General features: G+C 44.9%; 1 long non-coding RNA gene across 1 annotated transcript; it reads right to left on the bottom strand.

Moving 5' to 3' along the window:
* Nucleotides 1-2898: 2898 nt before the first annotated feature.
* Nucleotides 2899-6230, bottom strand: LOC123493917 (uncharacterized). Its single transcript, XR_006663345.2, has 4 exons — nt 6120-6230; nt 5489-5941; nt 5339-5407; nt 2899-5208 (listed from the first exon to the last, which is right to left on the bottom strand). It is a non-coding gene; the product is annotated as an uncharacterized lncRNA (long non-coding RNA).
* Nucleotides 6231-7780: the final 1550 nt, after the last annotated feature.

Here is a 7780-nt window from a genome sequence, read left to right as displayed (position 1 = left end):
CTGCATAAGGCCCAACTGCATTGGGGTATAATTCCCTTGTCCCGCTGGCATGGTCGACGTAGAGGCAAAGGCGGGCACCTGAGTTGGTGGTGTCAGCATTGGAACAGCAAGCGGAGGAGCAGTAGTTGGAGAAACCGCTCCCTGTTGATGTTTAGGGCGGCCACCCTTGCCACCCCTCGGCTTGCGAGGATGTGCAGTGGCAGCGGCCCCGGTGGCAGCAGAATTATACGCCGGTCTGGCGTTGAAGGTGGGAGCCGACTGCACGCCGGCGGGAGGACCATGCTGCTGCAACTGAGTGTTCCCTGTAGGTTGATAGGAGAGCACTGCCGGCTGTTGTTGTTGCTGCACGAACCCACCCGAAGGTTGAAGAAGATATGGCTGCTGCTGCAAAAATTGACCCGATGTACCGATGAACTGCTGCTGGAACGACACCTGGTATACCTGTGACTGCTGCACCGGCGTCTGATACACTAGCGGCTGATGTGCTTGCACGAAGTGGCCCTGCGGCACATGAGTTTGCGATGGCTGCACCGGCTGGTAGACCCCCGGAGCGAAGCCTGGGGCACCTCCTGACGGAGAAGGATCAGGTGGCTGGGCGGTGCTTGGAGCTGGGTGGGGCTGGTGACCGGTGGTGATGCCGGGCGACACGGCCGGATCGCCTCGCGTCATGGTAGGAGAGCGGACGACGGCCACGAAGGATCGAGTAAAGTTAGCGTTCGGTGCTTGCCCAACCCAATTCCACAAGTGGCCAAGCCAACGACTGAGATGACCATACAGAGGGCACGTGCAGGATTCAACCGGTCCCGAGTCTGACCTGGCCCTGCCACGAACGTCGGATCAAAAATTTCAATTGCATGCGTCGAGGTGGTCCGCCCTGACCGGCCTGAAGTCCGCGCCGGCGAACTGGACTGCGGCGAGGCCTCCTTTTCGCCTAGACACGCATGCGGCAGAAGATCGCCGAGTGTCCGTGAAGGCGAGATCCAAGGTGGCGGGATCGGGCTGATCCAAGGCCTGATCAGAGCCCTAGACCGAGCAGGCACCCCGAAGAGGCCGCGAGTGGCCGTGGCAGGTGTCCTTGGTGAATCCTCCGGAGTGATCATGTTGGGAATCGCGGCGACCACCGCCAAGTCCGATGACGCCGATTCCCCATGCACCTCCGACCCACACACACGAGATACCTCACCTGTCTGTCGACACAATGGTCTCCCCCACACCCTTGATGCCGGAGTAGGGTAGCCAATGTCCGTCCAAAACTCTTCAGCCAACTCCTCGTTCGTCTTCCTCCGACGAGTCGCACACGGCAGCAAAGAAGTGGCGTCGAATGCGGAGACCTCGCTCGCATGTACCGCATCGCCTGCATCAGCCGTCTCTAGGCACGAGAACCTAGATCCGGACTCCGTCATCGCCGGCGACCTGCACGGCGCCACAGTCAGGCGCCTCCTAGAGGCGATCCGCATTCGCCGGCCTCACAGCTTGCTACGGCACCCTGCGGGTTGGAGGCGAGCCGGCGAGGGGGGTGTTGTTGGAATCTTTATTTTTCTACTATGAAGGTGCATTTGGGAGCAAATTTAAATGACATTATGTACATAGTTGCATATGGAAGGAAATTAAAATGACATTATGTGCTAGTTCAGTAAGGAAATTTGGGATGGCGTTAAATCTGAATTCAACATCACTCAGAACCCCAAATAGAAAAATAACCGAGAGGAAAATTAATTCTATGTTCTGACATGAATATGTTCCCAAGCAATAGTCAAGAATTATTGACGGCGAAAGCCAAGAACAGACTCACAAACTAAGCACAGCCAAAACACCTACCAGCTGGTGACATGGTCAATAACAAGACCCATGCTTAGCCAGCATAACAAAATAAATCTCCAGCAATATGGACTAATAAGATCCATATGTACACAAAAATTACCCACACATCAAGAAAATATGAAAAATAGACATGCAAGTCATGTAAATCCAAGCTAGTTACATGTCATGCAGAAAATCAGCCACCTTGAAACACAATTTGTTTTGACCATGAAGGATGAACAAGGTGAATTAGCTATCAGGCATCAAACGGAGCAATACCTCGTCGACAAATGAATAGTTGCATTCACGTTGCTTACTAAAATGGTTTAGTGATTTAGTACAGTAACAGCAGCACTTGCCATGCAGTAGTATTTCCATTCACGGGGAAAATTTCAGATTTATATGTCAGCCAGCATGCAGAAGGCATCGTCACCACGTGGGCCGAAGAAAACAGCAAATCTGGACCCTCATCGCCATCTATGAGAGGAGTATTCAGGGAGTCGACCAAAGGGAGAGAAAAAATTTACAGTTCTTAAAATTCTTAGCAAAATCATGCATATACATGATGCAAAATCTCAAAGTAGCATATGTTATCAAACAAAATTTCTAAACTGTGTAAGCGAGCTTGGGTTCAAAAAATCCACGCCGACCATCCTGCTCTCCAGCAAACTCAACCATTGTCGACGAGCGTGATATGAAACATGAAGAAATACATTAGCAGGTAGCAGCTCTATGGCATAACAGACTTGAGACATCACTGAAGCCTCCTGATTCGTAGCCTATCGGTTTTGGTAATTTACCTTATCTCACCAAAAGGGCCGACGATACGGACGGTTCATAGGTACACCGTACACAACGGTAGCCAGGAACAGTGGCAGAGCTAGCCAGTACATGGAGCCGGGGCAAAATACAAAGAGATGTGGTTTATGGGCATTTGCCCACTAAAACTGATGATTAATTCTCCATCTCCTTTTATAATCAAGTGGGAATTTCTGGGCAGAGCCCGGGCAGCTTCCCAGGGTCCCCGGGAGGTGGCTCCGCCACTGCCCAGGAACTTAGCTCAAACGCAAAATCTGAGGCATCCATGATGTATACATATACACTTGATGGAGTAAAAGGTTCTTAATCCAATAGGAAGAGACACTAAAATCACTTTACCCATTTCACATCATGGTACAGAAGCACAATTCATACCTAGTTATAACTTGTTAACAGGCAAACCAGACCATCTATTGCTTACAGCCCCTTGGTTGAGAAAAAGCAGATTAGTACAATGATACGCAAACACAGCACAATAAACATCATCATGGTGGATTTCAAAAGAACTTCAGACCATAGTTCATTTTCTTGCGTTCTGAACTGCATGCACATCAGTGGCCACGGTTAAATGATATGTATATACACATACAAGGACTATAGACAACTAGAAGTCCAATCTGAAGTACAAGTCAGTTGTACATTATAGTGCACAAACTGTCAAGTAAAAATCCAGATTTAGGTACCTCTTGGAGGTAAAAATCTTATTTACATGCCAGCTTGGCCATGCTCTGCCAGAATAAACAGAACATGAACATCCAAATAAACTATGGCAGATACTGAACATCCAAATCCAGATACTGAACATTTATGTCAGTTCTAGTAAAATCCTCGAAAGCAAGGAGAGTTAGGTCAGATTGCACAAATAGATTCCATATTCTGAGAACAGAACAAGTAATAAAAATGATGCATGATGCGCGCATGAAGAGTTATTATATATGAGCGGGTGAAATGAACATGGATAGGATTGAAGTGAAGGCAACATGCATGTGATGCATGTCGAAAGTAGTACAATCCAAACTTGATCAAGTTAGGATTAATATTACTTTCGACATGCACCACATGTTGCCTTCACTTCAATCTAAGCCATGTTTAGGCATAGCAGTACGTAGCGTTAGTAAACCAAGCACGGAGATATAAGAGAGGACACTTCTCTCTAATAGCTACCTAATAACAACCTAAATTAACCCCCAAAACCCCTAAATCAGCCCCTTTCAAAAAAAACAAAAACCTCAGCTCCAGCCAGATGCTGACGCGTGGACCCCTAAACCAAAGGCCCCCCTGCCTGGGCTGGCCGCAGCGGCCACGTGGAGGACCTTCTGTCCCGGTTCATGTAAGAACCGGAACTAAAGGCCAAGGGCATTAGTAACGACCTTTTAGTCCCGGTTCACAAACCGGGACAGAAGGCCCTCACGAACCGGGACAATAGGCCCTTTTTCTACTAGTGAGACTACAACTACAGGAACAAAATAAAACAAACAAATCAACAAATCGATCAATCCTGTAAAAAATATGCTAGTTCCTCGGCTATAATAGAAAAACAATAATAAAACATCAAAAGAAAGAATTGGTCCATGAACTAATTTCCACCTAACTCAAAAGGAGGCAAGGCGCAAACCTTAAATACTTTAGCATCTTGCCTTCTCGCCGATGTTGTCCAACAGAAAACCATACAGAGTTTGCCCAAAATTTCAAAATAAATAGGGACAGGCATGCAAGTTTTACCAAATTCAAGGCCACCTGTTTTGGAACAAGAGTTAAAAATATCAATTTCCTTTCCAAATTTACAATTGTAACCTGTTAAAGAAAGGAGATGAGGAAAAAAGATGGTAATCACATAGGCGAGCACTTTCGATATTAACTCAGGTTCATGCTCATAGAAAGATTGGAAACAATTACTTGTATATGTAACTTTGTATGGCTTTATCCCATCCGCTGAACTATGTCCTTGATTTGGTCCATATACTAAATCATTTCAGCTTTTGTATTTGTGTCATAACAAACAACCGAAAGAATCTGGCCCTCTCTAATCTTGCAAACTACCTGTTATAATTAAGGATTTGCAGCAGTGATGCAATGCCTCTTTCGCCTCTGTCTAGAACCAACAATTCTGTTATAACATATTTTCCTCATAACTCTGCACTCCAGGTCAATTTCCACTTTTGGAGGGTTGCTAAAGTAAAATGATGCACCTACGTCCTGGCAAATCGTAGTGAATTGGACATTAAAAACAAATTTGGTATGTGAAGTCAGTTTACACAAGATAAACAGGAGAACCTTTTCATGAAACAAAAATATTAGCGGTGATGAAAATACTATCAGCCAAGTACTTCTGGGAGATGCTCACCGAAATATTAACAAAAAGACAAGGTTGCTTCTACATGCTATCCAAAATAACAGCGACCTGTAAACCAGCGAAACATAAAAATACAGAGATCCCACAAAAACCTTCAAGAAGCATTTTACCTTCAAACTGAGACCATGAACACTAAAGATGTCTTTCATGGCGTGTGAGTCGTATGGTAGAATTTAGGATCTATAGGCTGGCTGAGCCGACTGATGTAGAAAGTAGCTATCGCCAACAATTTTATCCTGCTCAATAAATTCAGTTGTAACTTGTCAACATATTGTAAAGGATATAAAAGGTGGATTACCAACTTAAAAGGAAAGAAAAAAAATACTGGATTGGAGCACTTCACTATATTGTAAAAGATGCACTTACAAAATGTGCTTGCATATTTGGCACATTCTTGTTATTAAACTCGTGCTCTGTGAGATGAATGTTGGCTGCCTGCAGACACACTAAATATGTGATTTTCGCCAACTTTAGAGGGAAAGAAAGGCCATATTATCTCGGCGTAGAATTGATTACCCTCAAGGAGATGAGAAACTCTAATTGTTTGGGCATGAAGAATAACAATACAGTTCCTTTTCCTTTATCACCAGGTGCAGTACGTCCAAAATGATGAATGTAATCCTGAAAGTCAAATTCGAATAGCTTAGCACAGTCCGAATATGAGAGGAATTCCTGGAAGTACCTCTGGTTCATCTGCTGGGGGATCCTAAAACAAGACCGTATATGATCATTAGGTTAGTACCTGGAAAAATATTCGGTGGCACTCAATTAGAGATACATATTTGTAAGTGCTAACTACTCCCAAGAACCAACTCGGAGACTTCTTGGTTAAACCTCCTTATGTCTTCAGTGAGGTAAAAACAAAAATAAGCGTGGCAATTTCAGTATGAATCTCACCTATCAAGGCGAGGAGGTCAGCTCGGATGACCACGAGGAGCTTGAGCCCGCCAGATGAGAAGATCAACTCAGCTACAGAAAATCAATTTGACATATTGGAAGGAGCAGAAGGAGAGATCTCATATCCATGCCAAAATCACGATCAAATCCATCACAAGCAGTGAAAGAGTACCGTAACCAAACAATTAAAATGGGCAATTCAACAACATTAAAAAATGAATTTGGAAGAGGAGGAACCAATATTCCTCACCTTAAGCATGGAAGAAGGGTGTCCTACCTGGCAAAGTGGCGGCGGGTGGCAGGAGGTGCGAGGCGGGTCCGTGCTCCAATCTGCGACCGGGCAATGGCGGCGACATGGGCGACGGGAGCCTGTTGATGCAAGAGAGTTAAATATGCAGTCGGACACAATCAAGAAGGGGGAAGGAGGGGATCGGGGCCGAAGAAAGGGAAGGGGCAGCGGATCGGGCCTTGGGAACGAGCTTGGTGCAAGCGGCAGCGGCGGCAATGGATTGGAGGTAGTTGCAGAAGAAGGTGAGTGAGGGGGCGGCGAGGATGGACAGGACCTTCTTGCAAGCCTCCACTTACGAATGTAGCTCGCCCAGCTTGGAACGATCCATCGCTCTCCCTCGCGCTCTCGCTCTTGCCCCTTCCAGGCGAGGGTTAGGGTTTCTCCTTGGGTAGGAGGAAGGATGCAGGGTGGCGTCTTCAGCCTAAGCGGGGCACGCGGACGGGGAGTTACCGTGATTTGGGGGTCGCGGGGTTTGCGTACAACGAAGTTGCCGCAGTGGCGTGTGGAAATTTCTTTTCGTCCGCAGATGATTCGTCTGCCTATTATAATTGCTAATTGCACCCCGGATATCTTGTTAGATTAATCTAATCTGTTAGATTTCATTGACTTAGATAATCCAATGACCATAATTAACCAGTGTACATTGAACGGGTGTCCGTAAGAAAGAAAACGTTTGCTCTTTTAATAGTAGTAGAGATTATATTACTGCAAGAACATGAATTTGCATTTATAATCTAGGCAACAAGTACCATTACTTATATAGGAAAAATATGGCAACAAAAAACAATCTCAAGATAACTGCAGTAACATTAATTTGCTAGAAAAGTAAAAAAATTCTGCGGTAATAACAACACCTGACATGTAGTATTAGTTCAGTACTTCAGTTCAGAAGGTAATTAAGATTTATAATCAAGCCATGCACAATCCCTGATCATCTCTTGATCAGCGGAAAATCCTAGCTCAGGACAAGCCCTCATGCTGTGCTGATCATCCGAACCTACTCTGGAAGAGGTCTTTAGATTGGACCGAAGCCGGGAGAACAAAATATATAGTTCTTTAAATGGTACTGGATGCAGATACATATAGGATAGTCCTTACGGATGACATGAAAAGAATTACCAATCTTACTCAGAAATGTCAAAATTCTCGACAAAAATCATGCAAATACATTTTGTGCACTGGAGGCCAAAAGTATGCAACAGATAACGAAATAAAAACTTCCAAGATCATTAGGCAGCAATACAACACCATTTCCGTACTTACCTGAACATGTATCTCAAAATCCAGTTTACAAGTTATACTCGTCACTTCGTCGGTAACATTGCTTTCCTAAAAAAATGAACGCTAACCAAATTCACTAAATTAATAAAGGCATATCAGTGAGACAGCATGCACAAACCATCACCATCTCTACTTCTTTAGAGTGAGACCAACCACTGGCTCTAGACACGTCAACATTATTAACTCATGAGAGATGAATTCAGATTTGGGAGAGCAAACTGTAAAGTTTTCAAAATGGTAAGACTAAGCTCCTCTCTACAGATGCATTGTCAAGAAAATTAAACAACAAAGCACATGGTTCTTAATGAAGCTCTGTAAGACTGAAGGTTCATTGCAAGACA

Source organism: Aegilops tauschii, chromosome 5, assembly GCF_002575655.3.
Source record: "Aegilops tauschii subsp. strangulata cultivar AL8/78 chromosome 5, Aet v6.0, whole genome shotgun sequence".
Taxonomy (NCBI): domain Eukaryota; kingdom Viridiplantae; phylum Streptophyta; class Magnoliopsida; order Poales; family Poaceae; genus Aegilops; species Aegilops tauschii.
This window is presented reverse-complemented; position numbering and strand designations above follow the sequence as displayed.